The following is a 25,076-nucleotide window of genomic DNA, read 5'->3' as shown; positions in this document are numbered from 1 at the left end:
ACTTAATTTTGTCCTTCCTAATAAAAATTTTTATCAAAAAATTCCTCCAATGAACTACAGCTTAGCCAAGTGTATTGTAACTAGCTTCCATCATCTCACAGACACACTATGCCTTCTTTACCAAAATGTCTGTACAGCTTTTCAGAATGTCAGTATGTATGAGCTTAAATCCAAACAATTAAGGAAATAGTTCTCACAGAATGGGTGAGGAACAGATGAGCGTGGCAGAAGGAGCACAGTGAGCTTCGTCAGTTGAGAGAGGGGAATGCTCTGGAGATTATTGTGCTACATAAAATCTACATTCACATCTTTTTCATATATTTCCTTAAGTGACCACAGAAAAAGCCCAACCACGGTAAGCCTGAGTCAGTGTACCTTCCTGTCTCACAGGGGAGATGTGAGCAGACATATTCAGAGCATTCAACTGCTATAATAAAAGGCATCATGTAAACAAACGACAACAACAACAAAAAAAAAAGCTCAAATTTTGCATGTGGCTATTACTTGGCTGCTGCTTTCTTCCTTCACATCCAAAATATTTTTGTAAAAAACCATTTGTATAACACCAAATCAGAAATACACAGACTTTATTGCATCTGCAAGTTTTCCTTACTCACTAAGTGAAAAAAAATAAAATGCCATCTCCAGTTTAGCTTTGCACTTTTCGTGTACTGTTAAATACATATTCCTAAACATGAAGGAAGAAGAAATTTGACAAGAACAACTTCTGTTGTAAGCCAGTATTTAAGTTGCAGTACTATGAAAACATGTATTTCTAGAAATATAACAAATAATCAAAGTTCAGCAAAATTTTGGCTGATGGTATGTATCTGATTTTATTATTATGCCATTGGTTCTCAGTCTCAATCAACAGCACAGATGCACTTAAACAGCTTTCAAAAGTCTACCAACCTCTTGTTGAAAGTTATCCATCCAAAATTTTAACAGACACTGCTATTTTAATAAGAATCTATGCAAATCAGTCACATTCCATTTTATGTCAAAGATTAAAACAACAATTTTGGACCCACATATAGGTTCAGTCTTCTCTAGCCCAGTTGAAGAGGTCCAGCCTTCTCTATGGTGTTAACACAGCCATTCACAAGCAAGTCAGATCAGGGAACTGACACGGTCAAGAAAATTCTGTGAGGGAGAAAAGCCATTTCTGACCTGACAGATCCATTCACTGTATCATTACACAAACATCTGTACCAGCAAAACAGACACAGCAGGAACTGTTTTAAGTGGCGTGGCTACTGAAGGGCACTTGAAATCAGGAGCTCATATTTAAAAGGCTCTTGGTCTTTACACAGTAGTTGAACTACCCTTCCTAACACCAAAATAAAAATAATACTGAACCCTCAGCTCATTTTTTTTTTCCTCTAAGCTGCAGATCAGCAGATTGCACATCCTAATCCACCTCACTGGTCCTCCAAAAATTTTGGCAATTCATCACTTCATTACATACCTCTTATTGCAAATTGACCCGTGTCCATACCCCCTATGTCTTCAAGCAGTCAAACATGATATCTGCTCTGGCAGAACAGCAAAATCTGAACATCCACTTCAAGAACCACTTCTGATCTGCTCCTCCTCAGACATGCAAGACAGGAAGCTCAGCAGAGGCATCACAGCTCTCACTAAACATTCACCTTTCAGTTACAAAACAATGAAAAAGAGATGTCAATTATTAATTGCAAGAGAAAAACAGTAAAGTGCAAGCAGTGTTGTCAGGTTCTATCTGCCCAAGCTCCCACTTTCTGAGCAGAAATTTATCCATTATCTAAAACACTCATAACTACACAGTGGAGGAAATAAAAGCCCACCATCCTAACACATTATTTTTAATTAACTTCTATCATTTTTCATACTAAGCTGTAGCCCCAGCCTTGATGACAAGTTGCTAAGATGAATTCTTATAAGGGTCATATTAAATAGTACCTCTAACATGTCTGTCTTTTCTATTCAACGTAGTCTATACAATTAAATATTTTTATTCTTTTTTTACAACGTCTGGTGCAATGAGCCTGTAACTAAGACTCCTGGGAACTCCTTAAGGCAAATGAAGTAAACTGACATAAAATCAGTATCAGTTACGTGCAACTATCATTACAATAGAGGCTATGCATTGTACACAAGAATTATATCCATTGATTAGGTAAAACCATTGTTGAAGATAATACCACCTATTTACATTATATGCAGTAACATTAAAATCAGGTAGAAATAGAACCTTGATCCATCTAAACTAACAAATGAAAGAATTACTGTTCAATTGCAGAAAAGCTGTACTCAAATTTACATCTTCCAATCATCTTATTGATAGTTTTTGTTCCTTTAAGGTAAGACAAAAAATTTAGCTTTAACACTTTCAATTTTCACTAGCCAAGATTATCATTCTTCCTATTAATTCAGCACTTCATACCCCTAAACCAATGCAGATTTAAGAGGAAATTGAGTGTAGAAGGTCTGCAAATACTACTGCTATGGCACACTTTAAAAGAAAATACAGTCAAGGCCAAGTCAAGTTTAATGATAAAAAAAAAAAAAAAAAAAAAAGGAGAGAAACCTTATTTTTCCCGAACATAAGAACTGTTTGAACTTGTCAAAAAAAAAAAAATCAAAGCTTTTGTAAGATTTTCACACTAGAAGAACAGGAACTTTCTCTGCCTAACATTTCTCCTTGTCTCCTACAACTTATGTCCTCTAAATTCTTTGCTCATTTCTCCATACTTTAGATTCCACAGCATCTGCCTCATGTTGAAGCCACAAACTGAAGCAGACACATTCTTACAGTAAGCTTTGTCTTCTTTTGTCTTCTGAGACTAACAGGGAGTGACTAAGACTACAGCCACACTTACATGGAGACAGGAGAAACAGTTTAGATTAATACAAAATAACTTTATACATTTAAATAATTCAACAAAGAGACTACTTCAGAGGTAGGACAATTTTAAGGAGGACCTCCCCCTTCCTATCTACCCATCCCCACCCCTGCAGGCTTTCTTTGAAATTTTCAGATTGGACCAGTTTCTTGAACCACCTCATTATGCATCCCCACTGTAGCTCCACTGGCATAACCAACAGATGAGAAGAGAGAGAAGGCAGCACAAAGCAATGTTGGAGCAAACAGTTCAGAACTCACTCCTGAGGTTTATACTTAGCCTTGGCCTAAAGCACTTAAATTGGTTCACTCTCACCAGCTCCCCCACTGAGTCAAAACCTTTCAGATGCAATCTTTCTATGCCAACTTTATGCATAAAAAAGTGATTAAACTCCTAACACACCTCAGTTAGATGTCTGAAAAATCTAGGTTTTAAACTCAAGCCACTGTAACCAACAAACTGCACACTTCCAAGTTTTGTTGCCAAAGGTAGGGAATGTCAACAGCAGTCAGACCACACCACAGTTACAAAATTAACTCTAATGAGCATAAGCAGTTCAGAGAAATTAACAACCTACAATTAGAGATCTTCTCACAACCAGGTTTTAAAGCCTTCTCCTTTCCTAGAGGATTTCTGTATCACCACAGTGATAGCATCAGGAGTGTTTGAAGCTGGAAAGCTGATGGACAAAGCTTCCACTGCATGTATTCCATGTCATATCCTAGAGGATATACTCTTAAGGAAGTCAGCAGTTGAAAGGAGAGAGATGGGATGAATCCAAAACCAGAGCAGAAAAAAAGCCTCTGTAAATACTGATTAGTGGAGGATCACAAAGATACTGCACTCAGAGCATAATTTTTGGAAATGCTAGAGTTAACATTTGAAAGCAAGAGGGAGTTTAGATGGTTCACTACTCTCAGAATCAGTCCCATCATTCTCTTAAGTTCTCACACTCCTGCAGTCATTCATCTTTTACACCAGGGAGGAGAGAAAAAACAAAACCAGAAGACACCACCATTTCTGTCTCCACCTATCTCCTCTCACGAGGAGGTTAAATAAAGAGGTACAATTAACATAAACCATACACGATGGATAACCTATAACCATTTCACAATGCTAATGTAGTCCTAGCGCTCTGGTACAAGAAAAGAAGGACTAGATCGCTTTTCACCCCTGCTCTAAAACATCCCAACGTTCTGTGAAAAAATGAAGTTTGCTACCTTGTTTCAGCTAGAAAAATGGCAACTAAATGACTTTCACCTTGAGAATTGTTCCTGATTTAATTCCTCAAGTCCTGTTAACCAACTGACCAAAAGGACCTTACTCCTTAGCTTAACCCAGAAAGGCAACGCACACATAGAGCCAAAATTCCATGAGTAAACACAGACCAACAAAGTCTTTATAAACATTACAGTTCTGTGGATAAGCAAAGAAGTTTATTTCCTAAATCCTCCTCCTCCCTTCCACTTTCAGGAACTCCCTAATGCTGTTTCTCATTGAGCTAAGAGATGTGCTTTTGCTGGTGAGTTTGACCCAGGTTTACGGAAGTTTTCTTCTTCCACCAGCTTTAACAGGGTTTTGACTATGCTGCAGAGTATACATATAATTAACCTCTTCTCCTCTCCTTGCTATTTTCAGCAGCTCTATTATATATACACTCCCCTTTGGTTTTCCATAAATTCTCCATTTCAAACATAAAACAAGCTGCAGTCATGCAAGGCAAAAAGACAAGGAAACAAACAAAATGAACACGTGACAAGTCAAATTTCTATATCCTAATTGCAGGATACTACCATCATTGAAATAAAAATGTACTCAACCAAGCAATTCACAAGCAAGAACACAGCTTTGTCTCTGATAACCAGAATACAAGAGATACCTAATATAGAAAAGGTGAAAGACACCAAATGTAGAAAAGTACACAGAGCAAAAGGAAAAAAGGCCAGAATGCAAGAATCCCTTCTCTCCAAAGTAAGTATGATATTAGTTGAAGTCAGAACTGTAAAGGTGCAGAATACCACACTGCAATGGACCCCCATTCCAATCACCAAGACCAGTGCCCTACCATAGCTGCTAAACAAACAATTCTGCAGCAGAGTTCTCTTTATGCACTCTCAGAGTAACATGGGATGAGATGTTTTTCATTAAAATGCAGTGATTTAGATGGAAGGGAGATAAGAACAGCACAGTTCAGTTTTCTCATGCAAAATAAAAAGTGTCACTTTGGAGCAATTCTCAGTTATGCTCCTGCTATTTCCGCTCTCCAATGCTACAGAAAAGAATCTGCCACTCACTCAGCAATGCCCTGCAATACAAAGACAATCTGCTACCTCCTTCTGTAACAATTTTGCCCAACTCATTTAATTCACTGCCTTCTGAGTATCTATTATTATTATACTTATAAAGACCTAGCTAAAAGACCAATTTTATGTAGCAATACACACAAGGTATGGTCAGGATCAAGAATATCAGAAAATTAGATGTACACATTTCATGCTAAAATGCTGGAGAAGGGAGATAAGAAAAACCTCCCCCATCTCCACATATGAAGTGAAATAAAGAAAACTTATAATGGGCAAACCAACTTACACAACATGACAGAACACTGTTGAATTCATTCTTTTTCCCCTGAATGCAAGATGAGAAACAAAAGGGAAAGACATGGTTTATAGTATCATGGAATCTACTGGCTTGTAAAAGACCTTTAAGATTATCAAATCCAATGCCTCTTATAGAACTGACAAAGCCACCACAAAACCATGTCCTTAACCACCACATCTACACAGCTTTTTAAATACCTGCAGGGATGATGACTCCATCACTTTGCTGGAGAACCTGTTCAAATGTTTGACTTCTTCAGATAAAATATATTTCTTAATACTGAATCTAAACCTCCCCTGGCACAACTTGAGGCCATCTCCTCCCGTCCTGTTGCTTATTACTCGGGAGAAGAGACTGAATATACCTGGCTACAGCCTCCTTTCAGGTAGTGTAGAGAGTGATAAGGTCTTCCCTGAGTTTCCTTTTCTCCAGGTTAAACAATCCCAGCTTCCTCAGCTGCTTTTCCTAAGATTTGTGCTCCAGACCCTTCACCAGCTCCATTGCCCTTCTCTGGATGCGCTGCAGTGCCTCACTGTCCTTCTTGTAGTGAGGGGCTCAAAGCTGGACACAGGATTCAAGGTGCCTCACAAGTGTACAGGGGCTGGCCACACTGTATCTGATAGGAGCCGTATTGCCACTGGCCTTTTTGGCCACCTGGGCACACACACTGGCTTGTGCTCAACTGCTGTCAATCCACTGGGCCACTTTCCAGCCACTCCACCCCCAGTCTCCACCACTGCATGGTGCTGTTGCGACCCAAGTGCAGGACCTGGCACTTGGCCTTGTTGAACCTCATACCACTGGCCTTGGTCCACCAACCCAGTCTGACCAGATCCCTCTGCAGAGCTTTCCTGTGCTCCACCAGATCAACACTCCTGTGTACAGCTTGGTGTCATCTGCAAACTGCCTCAGGGTGCACTCAATTCCCTCACCCAGATCATCAGTAAAGACATTAAACAGGAATGTCTCCAGCACAGAGCCCTGGGGAACACAACTCTGATCAGTGGGATACAACTCCATTCCTCACCACTTTGAGACTGGCCATTCAACCAGTTCTCACCCAGCAAACAGGGCACCCCTGCAGCCCAGGAGCAGACAGTTTGTCCAGAAGAATTCCAGGGAAACACTATCAAAAGCTTCACTAAGGTTCAGCTAGGCAACATCCACAGCCTTGCCTTAATTCACTAAACAGGTTACCTTGTTGCACAAGGGGATCGGGTTGATCAAGTAGGACTTGACTTTACTAAACATGTACTCACTAGACCTGGTTGAACCATACGTGCCACATGGTGGCACTTAAGGTCTGTTCCATGACATTCCTTGGCACAGAGGTCAGACCTGTAGACCCCTAGATCCTCCTTCCAGTCCTTACTGTAGATGGCCATCAGGTTTGCCAACTTCTAATCACCTGAGACCTCCCCAGGTAGCTGGGACTGCTGATGGAAAGCAGCTCAGGGAACACTTCTGCCAAGTCCATCAGTACCCATAAGTGGTGTAGCAGGATCACTGACCATTTTATCTTGGATTACAGGAGCTTCTTTCTTCTCCTCATCATTGTCTTCCAGCTCTGGGGACTGGATGCCCAGGGAGCAACTGGTCTTATTATTACATACTGGGGCAAAAAAAGCACCTCAGTCATTTCCCCATTTGTTGTCACTTTGTTTCCCCGTACATCCAATAAAGGACTCTCTTTGGCCCTCCTTCTGTTGCTAATGTATGTTATAGAAACATTTTTATTGTCTTTCATGGTAGCAGCCAGACTAAAACCTAACTAGTTCTAGTTACGTTTTAGACTTCTAATTTTCTTTCTGTGTAACCTCACAACATCCTTATAATCATCCTGAATTTAACGCCCTTTGGTTCAAAGGTCGTCTCTTTTTTAATTTCCCCAAGTTCCAGCCAAAGCTCTCTGTTCAGACAGACCAGTCTTCCCTGCTGGCTTATCTTTCAGCACATGGTGACAGCCTGCTCCTGCACTTTTAAGATTTCCTTCTTGAAGAAGTCCAACTTTCATCTGCCCTTCAGGAATGCCTTCCAAGGGGCTCTGTCAACTAGGCTCCTGAACAGGCCAGACTCCCTGCTCTCTGGAAGTCTGACATGGAAGCTCTGCTGATTCTCCTCCTTACTTCCCCAAGAATTGAAAACTATCCTTGCATGATCACTCTGCCCAGGATGTTCTCTGACCGTCACATCACCCAACAGTCCTTCTCTGTTCACAAACCACATGCCCAGCAGGTGCCTTCCCTAGTTTTCGACCTCATCATTTGTGTCAGGGGACACACTCTCCAGGAACCTCCCAGACTGTTTCTGCCCTGATGTTTTGTATTTCCAGCAGAAAACATAATGCTAATCACACAGCATTCCCTACATTTATCATAAAACCATTTATGTTAATTTTAAAAAAATCACATATAGCATTGCCACTATTCCAGAACTCATAGAAATCACTGTTAAACAAATCAAATCCCAGGGAAATTCAAGTGTATCCAGTCATATGACCAAAGGTAACAGCAAACTGCAGATATCTAAATGAAGGCTGATTAACAACATTTCATTATGGTGTACGAAGGTTTATGCCTATTCTGGCAAGTATGACAGCACGTATTTTTCTTTCAGCTATTAAGTTTTAGGTATGGTTTTTCCCAGTCATTAGTGATGCTGTACATGGACACAAGCCATTCAGTCAGCTCTGCTAATACCAAGTCTTCAGATCAGTTAAAAGCTATTACAAAGACACTTTGCAGCATCTAATTTTACAAGGAAAGTGATATGAACAATACTTCCAATAAACTGTACTAAAGCTTCCAGCATAGCAGCTCCCTATACAATTTCTAGCTAAGTACTGAGCTCTTATCAGAGCTCATCAGAGGGTTCTGTTTAGGATTTGCAATTTACTAGCAATTAGATTATTGAGTTCATACTAGTAAAATACTACAAAATAAGTCATCATATTCCAGTACAGAATATGCAATGAATTTCATACACAGTTATTGGTATGAACGCAGGCATGCTGGGTGCTTGTAATGAAGAGGTAAGGGGAAAGAAAATAATTTTCTTAGTTTTTTTTGTATTCGTTGCATCACAATTCAGGCAAGAAATAACAGCCTTCCCAAACACAAAACAGGTCAAATCTCAAGGGACTCAAGCCAGGGCTCCCTGACAAAGAACCTGGTAACACTTTTTCCCCTCTTCCAATATCACCACAGGTTACAAAGACTGTGCTAAAAGAGAAATACAAAAAGCACTGGAAAAAACACAAGCTTATTCACTGTCACCAGGCTGAGTTGACAAGAGGATGCTTGCACTTTTGGCTACCACTGCTTAGCTCCATTTTTGAGGAATCACTGGTAAGAGGCAAGAAGAAACAGGAGTCTTACTGCAAGATCACTGCTCTGTTGTAACCAAAACTGGAGGTTTGACTGTTTGTGCTGTTGTTCGTGAAGGCAGCAAGAAGTTCAAGACTTGGTAAAATGCAATGATACTTTTTTTTTTGTCTTAAAAGGCAAACAGGCAGCAAAGCACAGAACATCCAGAGCAGATCTTATCCTCCAACAGGGCCAAACAGAATCCACTGCTGACTACATGTCAGTCTTGATTTTTGAGTCTTTGGGTCTTGCTTCTAATTATTGTCCTTTCCTGTTCTTAAAATGAAAGGAAACTCATGTACATGCATAATAAAGAACGTAACATGCTTTGCCAAGTGACTCCAAACAAATCAATATATATCTTAGTGGTAAGCACCAGTGGAAAGGCTCAGCTGAAGCAATCAAGGAGTGCTGCAGCCAGACAGCAGTGTGATACAGATGCACCACTAGTGCTGTACATGGCTGAAGACATCTTCAATTTTCCCAGTTCAGTCAAGACTTAAGTCTAGTCAAGAACCATCAGGAATGGGACCTGGGCAATAAGAATAACTGAACCACTTGGTGGTTTCTTTTCCTTTTTGTAAGTAAGAAAGGTTTGACAGGAAGAGAATTGTACATCAGGATCCCACTACAGGAATAGCCTCTCCTGCATGATTTTAGAGAAGTATACACCTCTGCTCACACTATGTTTGTGTTCTCTTTCAGTAACACTAAATGCTTTTCTACGATAAAGAAAATTCTACACAGTATATCAACACTATGAGAAATGGGTTTAAACACTTAAGACTGTCTTTATTTTTGATTTTAGAAGTCCAAAAGCTAAACCAGAAATTGTTATTTTGAAAGAGATTTCACCAAAAGCAGTCAATAAAAACCATCTTTTGCTATCAAACTGCAGTTTTAATTTCTTGAATTGGAAGAGTTGGTTGGTCTCAGTCCAGTCTCCACCAACAAAGCAGTTAGTTGGCTCTTCAGAAACTGCCAGCCATAACCTTCCCCATTTCAGAGGCCAACCATGGGATTAAGTAACAGAGATTCTCACACAGCCAGTTAAGGTACACTCTGAAGTCTGAGAAGCCAGCACTGCCAAAAGCATTACTAAATCTTTGTAACTTATAAGAATTCAGGTTCCCAAAACATGAGTGTAATACCTTTCATAAGTATAAAACATAACTGAACAAGGTATGAAAAAATAAACACATGCTTTAATTAAAAAGCTATCCCACTCAAATGAAGATCTGGCATGCCCTGTGTCAAAAGGCAAGATATGCATAAGCCAGCTATAAACTCTTAAATATCCTTATCTCAAATTATAGAGAAGCCAAGGAAGCAGCATGAAATTATTCAAGTTTATTACATATTATGCCCTCACTCCAGATAGCAGCATGCCAAGCTGGTAGAATAGCAACAGGACATGTGCACTGCAACTCTTACGAGGGCACCCCTCCAAGAGCAGCATTATTGCCATTTCGCTGTGCCCACTGGGTGGGTGAGTTAAACGTGACCTAAAGAGGGATAAAAGGGGTGTGCAATTATTTTCTTTTTAACATTATCCTAAGAGACCAAAAAGGTTGTCTTTGCACACATTTTCACAACAGGAAGTGGGAGAGGGGAAAAAAAACCTCCAAAATCCTACACATTTCACTCTTTCTCCAACAAACTTTATACATGTATCAATCACAGACAGAACCATTAAGAATGTTTTTACTTACACTCCGACTACTTTAAAATGTAGCGAGCAGGTTGGTAACAGCCTATTTCTTCAGCTGAAGATTAAGGAAGCTTCTGACAATAAAAAGGGGTCTCCTTTACAACTAATACACAAATAAGTTTTCTTTCATTTAAATAACATTCACTTCTTATTTATGCATCATACAAACAGATTTACTCCTGTAACAAAAATTCACTTAAGGATATTTTTATGTAGCATTAGTAACAAAGAAAAGAAACAACAACAAAACTAAAATTCCTGATCTCCTATCAAAGTGACAAATGATGAAGCTGCCCCCTACTTTGATGAAGCTTTCGTATAGGGAACCACGCTTAACCTGCTCCAGGCTGCAAAGGTATATGATAGTACACATTTCAGCAAAAATCCATGTTTCATCAAGACCAAAACCTCTGAAAACTGATTTCTAGGTCAAAATACACACAATTCTACCAGAAAGGATGCTAACAGACTTAAAGCCAAGTAGTCTGAAGAATACCAAACCAGTAAAAAAAGTCCAAGAATTTCCACCAGACATTTAAACCTAACAATACAAAGCCCAAAAGCTATCCCAAAATGACAAGATTTAAAAGAGTACAATGGGAAAGTAGTATTTTTTATATAAAAAGTGTTGTCACACCTTCACTCAAATGGCATAGTAACTTGCTTGTTAATTTAACCAGAATACACAATACGCATTTCATACACCAGCAATTTACAGAAATAAGGAATGACTATCCTCCTCTCCTTGTAGCATTAACAAAGTTTAGGCAACAGATGACTGAGTGAATAAATCTTTTTCCTTTTCTTAATAGTAATTCTCTCTGCAGTATACTAATGCAGCTGCCTTTTTAAATGCCAGTGGAATCTAATATTAAGATTAAATAATACAGCTTCAAACAACTCAAAGTGAAATAACACAGAATCCTATTTAAAGATATGGATTTAAAGAAAAGCAAACAAAAAAAAACCCAATCAGAAACATTTCAGGCAAATTAAAACACAAATAGCAGTCCTAAAAATTGTTTATCACATACACTTAACCAAATGCACTTGGTTAGGCTACATAATACCCATCAATAAGCCTCAAAAAACAAGGTAATCTGAGAAAAGAAGTCTAGAAAATGTGTAAAAGAAATCCGCTCCTCTTCAATTGAGTTCAGCCAACATGCTACAAACCTAATCCAGAAGCTGCTGCATCTCCATCATCCAGTCACTTCATTGTTCTATAAAATCTGAGTAGAGGTGATCCAACTGCTCCATGCACATCTATTGGTCAGGAAGCATGCTAAAAATCATACTCTCTAAAGAATTACCCATGCACGCAGCAACAGATGGCAACAAGCGACACAGACATGAATAGCTTTCAAAATGCTAACCTAAACACAGAAAGCTCTGAAACTCAATCCCCCCACAGGTGTACCTCTTACTTTTCTTTTGTTTTCAAAGGAAGACTTAAGAAACACGGAATGGTACAGAAAGCAATGCTGCAATTTAATCAAACTACCCGCCCTTTTAATGAAGGAAAAGGCAGTATACACAAGAAATCAAGGATTCTGGTGGAGCCAAATCTACTCATAGAGACTTGTTGATTCAAACACAAACGTGCTCTTATTTTCAGGTTAGTAACAGAGCCCCAGTACCATTAGGCAGCTCTGATACATAGGCTAGAACACTTATGTTACATAACTTTCTCTTACTCCTTCCCTCAAGGCAGGAAAAATAACTTCCAACTGCAACCCTAAACACAACTTCCAGCAAGGTAAGCACCATTAAGAAAAGACAAGCTGATCTTCACAGCAGCCCGAACGCATTATATCCTGATCATCTCTGCAGATAAGCAACAGCTACGCTGAACCTCCAAAAAGCAGAGGCACTACAAACCTCAAGCATTCCCAACACAGCCTGTCTACCGACTACAATCCGAGCACTGTGCATCCATCTTCTCCAACAGTTTTAATCATTTATCTCTTCAACGAAAACACCAAATCCCACAAAAACTTCACAATTCTTGTAAAAAACCATTCTTCCCGGACAGGAAAACAGGTGGGCACCCCACCAGGTAGCACGAGGGCGTCTTCGAACAAACGTAAACAAACATTTTTTTCTTCAAAGGAAAAAAAAAAATTAAAAAAGGGGGGGGGGGGGAGGGGGAAGGAGAAGGTTAAACTTCCCAGGAGCCCTTTCACAAGCCCCCTCGTACCCAGCGCTCGCCCTCCACCTCACGGATGAGACCCTCACATCCCCTCCCACACACCCAGGCGACCTCGGCTTCCCCCGCCAGGAGCTCGCACTCCCTCCCCAGGCCTCCCACACACACCGACACAGCCCGGGCGAGCACGGCCTCCCCTTACCTGAGACCCCCCCCCCCCCCCGCCGCCGTGCCCGGCGCCCTCCGCCGCGGCGGGCGGGGCGGGCGGGGCGGGGGCGGCTCAGCAGCCGGGGCGGCAGGGCCGGGGGGCGGGCGGGGGCGCGGGGGCGTCCGGTTCCATCCTCCTCCCCTCACTCACACCTCACACACACACACAGGAAATAACACGGGGTCACCTGACCCCCGGCAGCCAATGGCGGCGGCCGCCGGTGGAGCCAGCGCGCGCGCCAGCGGGAACGGCGGCGCGAGGCGGCGGGTCCCGGCCGGGCGAGGGAGGGATGGAGGGGAGGGGGAGCGCGTGCGCGCGCGCCCCCGCGTGCAGGGACGTGCCTTCGCGTGCGCGCGCGCGCGCGGAGGTGGGGGGGGCTCGTGAGGGAGCCACCGCCCCTCCCACCACCACGCGCCCGCTTAAAGGAGCCGCGCGCCAGCGCCCCCCCCCCCCCCCCCCCCCGCCGACGTCCCGCGCGCTCGGAGCATGTGGGCGAGGCGCGCCCGGTGCGCGCGCTGCACCACCCCGCCCCTGCGGAGGGCACCGGGACTCCCGGCCGGGGCTCCGCGCCCCCCTCCGCCCCGGCACCGGGGCAGCTCACGTTTCCCTCTCCTCGTAAATCAATACCGCCTCTCTCCCCCGCCACCGCCACCCTCACCCAAGTCATTTTAAGAACCGGCTTTGCTCCGTTTGCCCAGTTGTCTCCGCCCGGCCTCCCCGCCAGGCACAGCGCGTACAGCGACTGCCGAGCCCTGAGACGGCCCGGAGCCCTGGAGCACACCTCGAGGCGGCAGTCGGACTGTACGTCGGGGCTGGGCGGGCCCCGTATCGGAGGTGCTTCAGCGGAGGCGCGGGGATCTCAGGAAACAACATGGAGGCGGCAGTGCCCGGGCTCTTCTGCCCCCGCAGCCCGCCTGGCCGCGCTCCGCCAGCCCAGAGCCTCTCGGGCCATCGGAAGTGGCACTGCCAGCCCTCCGAGTCCCCACTGGCTTTACATTTGGGAGTCTGGTGTGTCTAGTTGCACTTCTGTGCTGGAGAGATAATTAAGCTTTTTCCAGATCATTCACTAGTTTTTGGGTTTGAGAGCAAGAGGGCAAGGAGGCTGGTGGATGGGTCAGCTGTAGAGCAAGGATGCAGTGCCTGTCAAATCATCACCTCCTTCATTTAAGCCCGTATGCCAGCAAAGGAAGCTCTATATGACATTACAGTTTCCTCCATCTGCCACTCAGAACACTTCACGTGAAAACGCAGTAAGGCTGGCAGTCTGCAAAGCTCTTAAGTGCTGGGCAGAGAAAGCTCAAGCAGCATTTAAAACTTGCTTTGCCAGAACTTTACTGAGCAGATATGACACTTTCAATAACTGCCCTGCTTCCCAAGCTTTGTTTCCCAGATCCTCAGCAAGGCGTACTCCAAGAGAAGGCCTCTGCTCAGAGCTCATCCAAAAGACAATGAACTGCTGAGAAGGACTGTGCTGTAAGCACAGCCAGTTGACAGCTTCACTGATAGCTCCTCCACAGGTGACTTGCTTTTTATGAAAAATAAATACAAACCACCACATCTCATACCATGCATTATCTGTCAAAAAGAATTTGGAGGTTGGCTGAAATTCCATCTAGATAAGCCTAAAATGATGCCAGTAGTCTGGGGAAAACAACCAGAGCAGACAACAATTACATGTGCTTCTACCATTTCTCTTTCAAGTCAACAATTTGTGGGTGTTAGGGACTCCCCAGCTGCTGGTCAGGCAATTGTGCACCTGGAGTATCTAGGAAAGACTTGCCTGCTCCTCTGCTCACTCGTCTTGGAACTTGAGAGGCACTGGCTCCTTTCTGAGGCAAGTCTACTGCTGTGATCTATGCCTTGTCTCCTTCACATGAGAACATTGCAATGCGCTCCGCATCAGCTCCCTGGAAATTGCAGCTGGAGCACAGAGGCGCTGCCTTATTGCGAGCTCTCGTAGTACTGTACGCCCTGCTCTCCTCGGCACTGGCTGCCCATTCACAGGTGGTGTTTCGGGCACGGTGCTTCGCTCACGCGAGGTGGAGGTCATCGCTTCCCTCGCCCAGAGAAGAGGCTCTGACAGCACATTCACCGTGACAAACCGCGGGGTTGCTCTCGTCAGAAACAGCCTTAATCTTGTTGACTGCCACGGCACGCTAAGAGCTTGGTTAGAGCAGCATTCCCCCTGGGGATCCAGGACTGTGATAAAAGCTGTAATGGGGTGGGGGAACTCAATAAGATTTTTATAATTTGGTTTTCCATTATCTGTTTTCTGATTTTGAAGTGAAGCATCAATTGAGGTCAAGCCTTTATGTAGATTTATAAGGCAGGAGTGCTTAGAGCACTCTAACTTAAGCTAAACTTAAACTTACCTTAAGGTAAAACCCTTTGGTATATATAAAAACATGACAGCATGGCTTATCTAGATAACAAGGTATTTTTTACCTAATGTCTAAAATGAAGTTGCAGCATAAATAGCAGGTGTTTTGTAAAATGCTCAAAAACACATATAAAAATACAAGGACAGCAAACATTCCCAAGTCAAACATTTCTCAAAGGACCAAAAATAAATGAATTCACAGAGTTAAATATCTGTATCTCAAGCCTGCTGCAGAGCAGCATTTCCCATCTCTGTTATGACTACTTTGTAGGTGTTACAAGGGAAATACAACAGGAGTTGCTTTTTAAAATATTTAAAAGCTTGAAAACTATGGCTGATTTTGAAGGATGAACTGAAGTTTTAAAAGAGATCATGCTATAAATGCAGGCAATTGTCACACCATCATCAGCTGTTGCATTACAGTAGACATCACTGGCAATACACAGGGTCAATTTAAGTGCAGAATGTAAACAAAATTATCAAAACTATATTAGTTAAATATCACGCAAGTAGAGACGCTATATCCTTTGCAGCTTTCCAAGTGATATATCAGGCTTCAATATACAACCCCACTGAGTTTAATGGATAATTTAATTCTCTCAGAAACTAATTTTTGGCTGTCTGCAGACTCCAGATGAAAAACCACTGTCATTAGTACACCTTGTCCACATTGCCAAGTTCTCCTTTGCCACTGAACATTTCATTTTCTTTCCAGAAGAAAGAAATTCAACCTTCGGACTTGGCCGTTCAGTGACATCTACCTACTTGACCACTGTCAGTTCCACAAAAAAAAATTGTTATATATAAACTATTACTAGACTAATGACAAAAGTAACCCCATCATGCTACTAGGGCTACAATCCCACACACACGATCAGGGTGGAAATCTAACACCCATGCAAGCCTTTCTACTTCAGGGTAAAGTCTTCAGTTGCATCTATACGCTCTCACCCTTCAATTCTGAAAAGAAGAAAAACACCAGGGATTTAAAACCAAAAAATGGTTAAAAAAACCAAAACAAAACCACCACCAACAACAAAAACCCAACCACAAAAAACCCCAAAAAACAATTTTAAAAAACCCACGTAAAGGATCAATTTTACAATCAACACAATAAACTAAAGAGATTTGAATGTAAATTTCCAGCAAATACATTCCATCATCCAAGAGTAAGTGCTATAAATTCAGCAGATGTGCTACAGCACAGTCATAAGAAAGAATGGAGTCTCTCTTTTCTGTAAGAAAATCAGCTTGGCCATTATTGTACAGAGCCACCATGGTACTACCACAACAGAAACATTCCAAATCCTACCTGCTTCCTCCCTGAAATCCTCCCTGCCATCTCCTAAACAAAATGCTTTTGAGGATAGAGGCACAAATAAGGCAGGAAAATGGCCTCAAGACTTGGCACCCTCCTCTATGATGGATGGGTGATTCTGAGCAAAATAAAGTCCCCTGAGTAGCCCTCTGGGTTAGTGCCACTGCTCCCACCAGTGCTGCTGTCATTACACACATGCAAGCAATGCTGCATCTTACTGCACATGAACGCTGCAATGGCTAAAGCAAATGTTTTTCCCTGTTATGCCTTAATGTAAGGCTTACCTTGCACTTCCCTTTCCCCCCACTCACAGATCCCAGCGAAAAATTGTCCTTCTGACCCTAAAGGGACTGACAAATGGAGATGGAGAGTCTCCTTCTGTCTTTGAGGTCACCACTTCTGATCTAGCCATAATTCAGTAATTACTCAGTTTGTGTGGCTCTCCAGAAGCATGCATTAGCAGCTTGGAAGGGGAACAGAAGGATGACACCATTCCTGACCTCAACCACCTCTCGTCTTCACACACTCCCTGAGCTCCCTCTGCCTGGAAGCGGGGAGGACAATAAGTGATGCAGGAGGGGAATTGAGAACAAATTTGCAGGTAACATAGGCTGGAAAGGCTCTGAGCACCCCAGTGTTTGTTAGAGCAAACATGATTTCTGAATGCAGCTGCTGCAGTCCTCTGAGATATTTCTTCTTTCCAAAAGGTTTCACTGTTGATGCAGCACTAGGAAGGTGAAGCCTCCATGGAGTCAGGCACACAGATTTTTCACAGGCATGGCACCCGTCCCTTCGAAGTATTACCCTTATCCTAATCTTTTCCCCTGTTACACAATTTCATGTCACGCACAGGCTCACTCCTGCACTTTTACAGCTTTCATCTAGAGGCTCTTAGATGCTATGGGAATGGGCATTAGTGACTACCTTGAAGACAGGTAATACAAAACATGACAGTAAGATTGGGCATCTACAGGTCACACAACCGGGGACTGAAACTGATATTCACAGTGGGACAGATACATCTTTAAGTGAGTAAAGCAAGGGCAGCTCACCTGTTTCTCTTTCTCCGAGAAAGACATCAGCATGGCTACATTCATTAACATTTCCTACCTCTCTTCCTACCCAGCCCCAGGATTTCCCATACCTTCCTCCTATTTTTTTTTAACACTTAACTTCAGATAAAAAGTGTTACATCTGAACATACACAAGGGAGAAGCAGTATCAGACATCTCCCAAGGAACTGCAGCAAAGACAGAGAGGGCTCTCCTCTCATTAATTCACTGATATTTAACTTTTCCCCTTAAGACTATCAAAGGATCTGTGCTTGCTGGAAAATATTTTTGACAAGCATAGATTTTTCAGTATACTGATGGTCATGTCTTGGGTGCATCACTTGGAAGCTGCTCTTCTCCAGACACTGGGAATGTCTCAAAAAGCAATAGTGTTAAGTCCTACAGCCCCTTCCTGCAGCAGAACAACAACTGGATTGAAAGACTTTGGAGCATCTCAAAGGAAGGAACATGACAAAGCAGCTGAAGGTAGGTAGTGTGAATCACAGCAGGAGAAAAAATTAAAACTCTGCAACACTTCTGCCTTTTCATCTTCCCATTACAAAGAGCTGATTCATGAAAATAAGATCTTTGTACCTTAAGACCTCCTCTGCTTCTTCCTTTTGCTTCCTGCCAAAAAGCTGCTTCTGGCAGAATAGAATTAGTTGCTGTGAAAGTGATTGTGATGCTGCAGACAAAAGAATCTGAGTCCAGCAGAAAAAGCGAGAAACAACAGAAGCTGAACTTTTAAGGAAAAGCCAATCAAATTTCCATGCAGATGCCCAGAGTAATAAAGGTGGAAATTAAAACAGAAAGCCATACAAATGTGATTTTCCTCCAAGACTGTCTCCAACAAGGCAGAAAAGTCCATCAATAAATCTTCATTATCTGAATTGCTAAGCATATCTAAATAAAAGTAGAAATTCAAATATTAGAACTTGTCTTTTTAAAATATCTTACATAAAACCAACTCTGCCTTGTCTGAACATGTTTTACAGAAAGGGATTTTTTTCTCTCTTACTTCTGCTAGCCCTTTACGGAGGATTCATTTGCTGGGGTGGCTTTTTCTGCCTACAGTGAAGTGGGAATTTCTGGGCTTAACAAGCACAAATCCCCATGACATATAGTTCCAAATTTTAGAGGCAACTAAGGTTTTGATTCTTACTTTGCTCCCTGTTGGCTTCCTCCCTGATGTATGCAATAGCTGTTGAATCTCAGCTGTTCCAACAGGAGAGAAAAAAAAGGTCCCTGAAGGAACAGCTTTAGTTCTTCCAGTCACCTTGCTGCTACCACGCTCCAGAATTCCCGGCACATGAAACAGCACATAAGAAGAGCTTGCAGCAGCAAGAGGCCAATGCAGAAAGCATCAGACTGGATCAAAACCAAGAGAGTCTTCTATATTCATCTGGTAAGAAGTCTGCACTTATATTGGGTAGTAGAAACCTAAGGGTCTACTAAAGATAGACATTGCAAGAAATCTCATTTACTTCTTGTCTTAGAAATCAACTTCTGTGCTTTTCTTCTTCTCCTTTTTTTTTTTTTTTTTTTTTTTTTTTGTTGGTTTTTTTTGTTGGTTTGTTTGTTTTTTGGGGTTTTTTTTTGGTTAGGTGCAGTGATGTTCTCTGGTCCTGATTCATCTGAGACACTGGTTTATAGAAAATATTTTTAAAGTTCCGCCACAGTTTACTTACGTATCTCCTCTTGCTAACAAAACATGAGGGGAAAAAAACCTACTTCAAACACAACCACTTTAATTACTTTGTATCTCGAGATTCATTAAAGTTTATTCAACGCTCAAACACTCTAATTCTACATTTAAAAAGTTATTAATGTCTTATTTTAGTGCTCTGCATTACTTTAAAGTTGCACTCAAAACCAAATCAGGATAGGGCACATGAGAACATATAGAACTTACAGCTTTGAATACAAGATATTCCACTATTTATGAACGCTACTGACACATTTGGGGATGGGGAAAAGTAGCATATTTTCATTCACATTACCTAACCCAAGTGATGAAAATGCTTTAAAAGCGATTAGGTAACAAACATAAAGACACAACTGTCCTCAGTTAAGAAAATGAGTCTTGAATTTTTAAAGGCTGGACAAATCTATCTTTAGAGAGTCCAAGCTACGTAGTAAAATCTTAAGTAACTTGGTTTTGTTTCAAGATTTGAGGAATTCTTCCAGTTGCCTACTTAAGTTCAGGTTTAAACTAACAAAACCTCTGCTTACATATCATGGCTTTCATCATTCCTCTTGAAATTATCTTCTGCAGATGGGACTGAAGGTCTCCCATTTAACTTCTGTAAATGTGCTGTGAGTAATTAGACCTAAACAAAATACTATCAGTTCCATTTTCAGCATTCCATGCTGAAAATAAACTCAGCACTTCTTAGGAGAGCAGAAGCAAGAACGGATACCTCAGCAAGCCGAGTTCATGTCCAACTACCAACTCAGTAAGTCACCACTGGTTTTAGCAAGTTTAGGAAATAGACAAATTTCCGAATAAGAAACAAGCTATCCCAACACTGACACTTTCAATTAGAACCAGCAGCATTTGTGGGGGGGAGGTCATTCCCTGACCACCCTGGCTGAACCTAGGTTTCATGATGAGACACTGGTTACATTGTGGAGAGAAAGCATTTCACCAGGGTGAAATTTCACATACCCTGGAGTACCCGCCCCCAGCTCAAGGATCCCCTCATCAGGGCCAAGCCTTTTCGTAGCAGGGAGCAAAAGTGAGAGAAGAAATGACTACTCCTCTCCAAAAATAACAACTCTTGCAGCGTGATTCATTCCACAGGCTAAAGATCAAGGTGTCGGCTTACTCCTAATATTGATGAAAAAGGGTAGTCAGCCGATTTATAATCAGCTAGCATTATCTCCTCTCGAGAAACAGTAAGTCAGCAGCTAGCCTCAGGTGATAAGTAGGGGGTTTCCTTAACAGTCCTTTTCATTGGGACACAAGTTTCAAAAAAGAAACACGTAGAAAAGACAAAAAGCAGTTGTGGTTACAAGAAAGGGAATAACTTAACAGAAACAGGGGCGGGAAGAACTAATTAACACTTTCCCCTGGTGCCCCTTCACCACTGCCTGGAAATTCTTTTCTGATACACACATTGCCTGCCTAGGGCTTTTTGAGAGACCCTTGCACATCCTCACTGATTACTTCCCCTACTCAGGGAGAGACAGACTGTCCTTTACCCTAAATGCTTTCATCCTCTTGATGAGGTCTCTTACCCAGCTGGATCCTGCTTCCTTCTCCCACTGCAATCTCTGAACCTGAGAGAAGACACCTGGGGACGTTCCACTTTGCTTAGGAAAGAGATTTAATCCTTTCATGTCCTAGCATGGGGCTGAAGTGATGCACATCTCCCCCCGACCTGAACACCTACAGTTGCAGTCCTGGGTGACGGATGTCCCCAGCTGAAGAGAAATCAAAGGAAAGAGTTTTCTCCACTGTTTGCTGCTCTTTTAAAAGCAGGTGTAGATAAAGAACTGAGGAACGCCCTGTAGGGGATAATCCTGCCATACCCAGACAAAATAACGAGGCTTAAAATCTCTTCTGTATCTAACCTTAGCTAAATCACATCCCCAATGTCCTCTGCCCTCAGTTTTGCAGGGTGCATTTCACTTATCGCCCCCCACCTCCCAGACTCACACACAGTGTCCAGTCCCACTTGGTCACCCCCACTTCTGCTCTCCCTAAGGCCAGAGGTCCAAAGGAGGAGCCTCAATGGTTCTTTTGACTAAATTCTCCAAGCGGCCTGTGGAAGGATTCTAGGTTTCATTTCCCAGGCAAGCTAGGTAGTGACTCAGACAAGCCAATAGACAGTACTCTGCACAGACAACGATTTTTATCTTCAAAGTGCTTTACAAACTTATAAATCCTTACTTCCCCTCTGAGAGAAAAAAAGAAGGAAAAAAAAAATCCCTAAACATCACCATTGTGATGGAACAGAGATGCAAAAATGCCTAAAAGTTCTTTCATGCTGGAGCAGAGGCAGAGGAGAGGAGTCCTGGGGTGCAGCAGCACTTTGGGTTTGAGGCTGTTTGTGGCTTTTACACCAAAGACCTGGATTCAAATCCTGTTTCACATCACTCCAGTAGGACAGAGGCTCTTAAGCTGTGGCCAGCAGGTCCCTTCCCCAAGGGCCGTGGAGCTGGGGCTCTGAGAAGCAGGTGGCAGCACATGGGTGTCTTCCAAGAATCCACTTGCCTGTTCAGACTGCAAAAGTGCTGCACAATTAATTATACATCTGTGCTACAAAAGATCAGCTCTATAACTGCAGGGGGTGCTATTCATCAGCCTTGAAACGTATTGGCAGAGGACAGCCAGGGTCCAGTAGTTGAAATAAAGAAATAAATAACTACAAAAGCAGGAGGTGCTCTGGGTCTTTAGGAGTGAAGTGCAGCAGCAGGACCCAAGTGACCCGGGAGCGGAGAGAAGCCTGGCCCTGCAGACAGTCGGGACGCAGCGCTTTTCACAGGAGCTTCACGAATCAGAGCAGCAGAGAAGCCACCGGTCATCGGAGTGATCAGGGTGACATGTGTAGGCAGAGCGGTGGCAGCAAGGAGCCTGTCTGACACCTGCCCTTTTCGTTTCTCAGACCTCCCCTTTCACGGAGGCAACAAAACATCACATTCCCAGTAGTGAAAATCCAGTCCGAAGTGGCTTCACCAAAGGGCAAATTCAGAAGGACCCCCTTTCGCTTATCCCTTTCTTTTGAAGCCCTCCTTTCCTGGAGCAGGCATTTAGCAAGTACAAATACACCACAACATTAGGCATCCTTCCACTGTCACTCTCCACTATCCTTCCTCCTCCAGACACACACACTAACACAAAATGACGGCTTCCTCAACAGACTGAATGAGCAAAGCCCTCGCACTGATCCTTAATTGTCTGCGCTTTACTCTCTTGCTCCAGTCATATTATATCACAAAACTCAAAGCAGCCCACCCACTGCCCCCATCTTTGTCCAAAATCTCAAGTGAACAGTAAATTTGACACAGGGAAAAAAAATTACCAAAGAAGGGAGGGGCAAGCTAACCTCCCACTTCCCCCCCCCCCCCCCGCCGTTTTCCTCCTCTCCTCTTTAAAAATTTTATTTTTTAAAAATATTTTTAGGTTGCTGTTTGCTGGTGCACCCACATTGCTATTGTGCAGCTGTCAGTTAAAAAACCAACAACAATCACCAAACCCCCCCCCCAAAAAAAAAACATTAAGAAATTAAAGAAGAAATCATATCTCACAGCCCTTGAGAATGTGACCCTGAGGCCTTGCCCTTCTCCCTCCTGATGCACCCACATATCACGGGGGAATGGCAGGCCCCCTCCCCATCCACCCCCGTGCTACTCTGAGCCTGCAGAGCAAGGAAAAAAAACAATCACATCCAAAACCAAAACAAAATAAATTAAAAAAAAATCACCAAATACATGGGGAAGAAAACAGGGGGGGACTCCTCCCCCCCGGCATATGCATAAACCCCATAACCCATTTATGTCGGTCTCGCAGGAGCCAGACTGCAGCGAGGAGCCAACAGCTGGGGCCTTTGAAAAGGGACAAGGCGAGCGGCTCGCCGTGCCCAGCCACGCCGGGCTCCGGCTGCCCCCGCCGCCCCCAGCCCTCCCCGGCCGCCCCCAGCCCCCCACCCCGCCGCGGGCACCCCGGGTGGGCACGGCGGCGTCGCGGGGGCGGGTGACACGCACAGGGCGCCGCAGACACACGGCCGCCACCGCCGCCGCCGCGCGTGGTCGGCGAGAGCTGGCCTCTGCAGGGCAATTTTCCACTCTCAACTTTCAGGGAGAGGGAGAGAGAGATAAAGCCCATTTACTGTACCTTTCTGGCATCTTTCTCAGCTTTCCCTGCTGCTTCTCCCCACCCCCTTCCGATTTATCTCAGCTACTGGTTTTATAAACCGAGAGGGTGGAGGGGGGGGGAGGGAAGAGAAGAGGAGGGGGCTTTTTTTCTCTTCTCTCAGCCTCGTCTGCACCTTCTGCTTGAGCCCGCCGGTGAAGTCACAAGACCGAGTCTCTGACATCACACAGAGCCCACAAACGCCGGATTGTGACTTCACTGCAGGGTAGAACAGGGAGGAATAGGAGAGGGGAGGGGAAAAGGCTCTTATTCAAACACATATCTGCAGTAGTAACAAAGGGAACTCAGGAAATGGCTGGCCAAGAAAATGGCTTTTTTTTTTTTTTTTTCCAATAAATCATACTCCCTTTTTTGTTGTGGGTTTGGGTTTTTTTTTTTTTTTTTCTTTTGTGGTTTTTCTTCACAAATAAACTTTGTGCCCACAGTGGAAATACCTTCTAAAAGTGGCCTGGGCAGGACAGACAGCAAGCGCCAGTCCAGGCGCCATCCTCCAGTGCAGCACAGTCACCAGCAGCCCTTCTGGGACAGCACACCTGCCGTGGCGCCTCTGGACCTGCCGGGACTGGAGCAGGATGAGGTGCTGGGGTGAAGCTCAAGGGGTGGCAGTGACCACAGGAGAGGCTCAGGGGGGCACAGCAGAGGTGGGTGGCAGGGTAAGGATGGAAACAGGCAGATGCTCTGGGTTGTGCCTGAGACAGGCAGGGAAGGCAGCGCTGAGAGCCACCGGGCAAGCAGGGCCACACAGAGTGAACACAACTCCGTGCCAGAGCTCTGGGAGCTGTGGGCCAGGCAGAGGTAAGGCTCAGCAGTGGGCACTTGGGGTTTCTTCCCCCCCCCCCCCCCCCCGAGGATCTGAAATCACTACTAAACTACAATTTAAGAAAAAGCGGTCAGAGTAAAGGTAACAGAGTTGTATGTAAGGCCTAAGCAAGGCAACAAGGAAAAGAGTGGAGTTTTCGATTCCCTAGTGTATTTTTAGGTTTTAGGTGCCCTGGGGAGGGGAAGACAGACTGGGGTAGATGAAAGAAAGGCCAGGAGACTTTGATGTACTCCCAGTACAATGCAATGCTCGGATGTTGCTTTGGGAGCAAAAGCTGATGATATAAGACTTCTGCAGTCATTTCTGAAATGAAGCCTAGAAGAAAAAAAAGGCTTATTAAGTAGCTACTGGCTTAATGTGACCTGGAAAGTTGTAAGATTAGGGGCTTTTTTGTTTTGTTTTGTTTGGGGTTTTTTTTTGTGTTTGTTTTTTTTTTTGTGGTTTTTTTTTTTTTTTTTGTTTATTCAGCTGGTGTATTTTTTTAACATCCATTTCTCAAAATTTAACACCACCTCAAATATGTCAGTAAATAAGCCAAAAAATAAAAATCTGTTATTTGTGTTTAAAATGGATTTTTTTTTCACCTTTTGAAGCAAGGCAGCTCAAACATACTGTGCTAATCATGCCTGAAGGCCAGGAATTCAGAGGAATAAGTCAAGGGCAAAGCCAAGCAAAATTAAAAATAAATTTTAAAAAATTAAACTGTGCT

General features: G+C 43.3%; 1 protein-coding gene across 7 annotated transcripts in view; it reads right to left on the bottom strand.

Moving 5' to 3' along the window:
- TCF20 (transcription factor 20) overlaps positions 1-25,076 on the bottom strand; it is a 93,063-nt gene that overhangs the window by 53,445 nt on the left and 14,542 nt on the right. The window contains exons 1-2 of one of the 7 annotated variants that reach the window (XM_053976958.1): positions 23,509-23,644; positions 1,469-1,652 (exon numbers count right to left, since the gene is read on the bottom strand). The exons of 4 other annotated variants lie outside the window; for them this stretch is intronic. The gene's annotated coding sequence lies outside the window, so the exon portion shown is untranslated. Of the gene's footprint in view, positions 1-1,468; positions 1,653-23,508; positions 23,645-25,076 lie in introns of those variants that run through there. 2 more of the 7 variants (XM_053976957.1, XM_053976959.1) reach the window with 2 other exon arrangements.

Source organism: Vidua macroura, chromosome 5, assembly GCF_024509145.1.
Source record: "Vidua macroura isolate BioBank_ID:100142 chromosome 5, ASM2450914v1, whole genome shotgun sequence".
Lineage (NCBI taxonomy): Eukaryota > Metazoa > Chordata > Aves > Passeriformes > Viduidae > Vidua > Vidua macroura.
The sequence above is the reverse complement of the archived record's forward strand: the minus strand, read 5'-3'. Positions and strand labels throughout refer to the sequence as shown.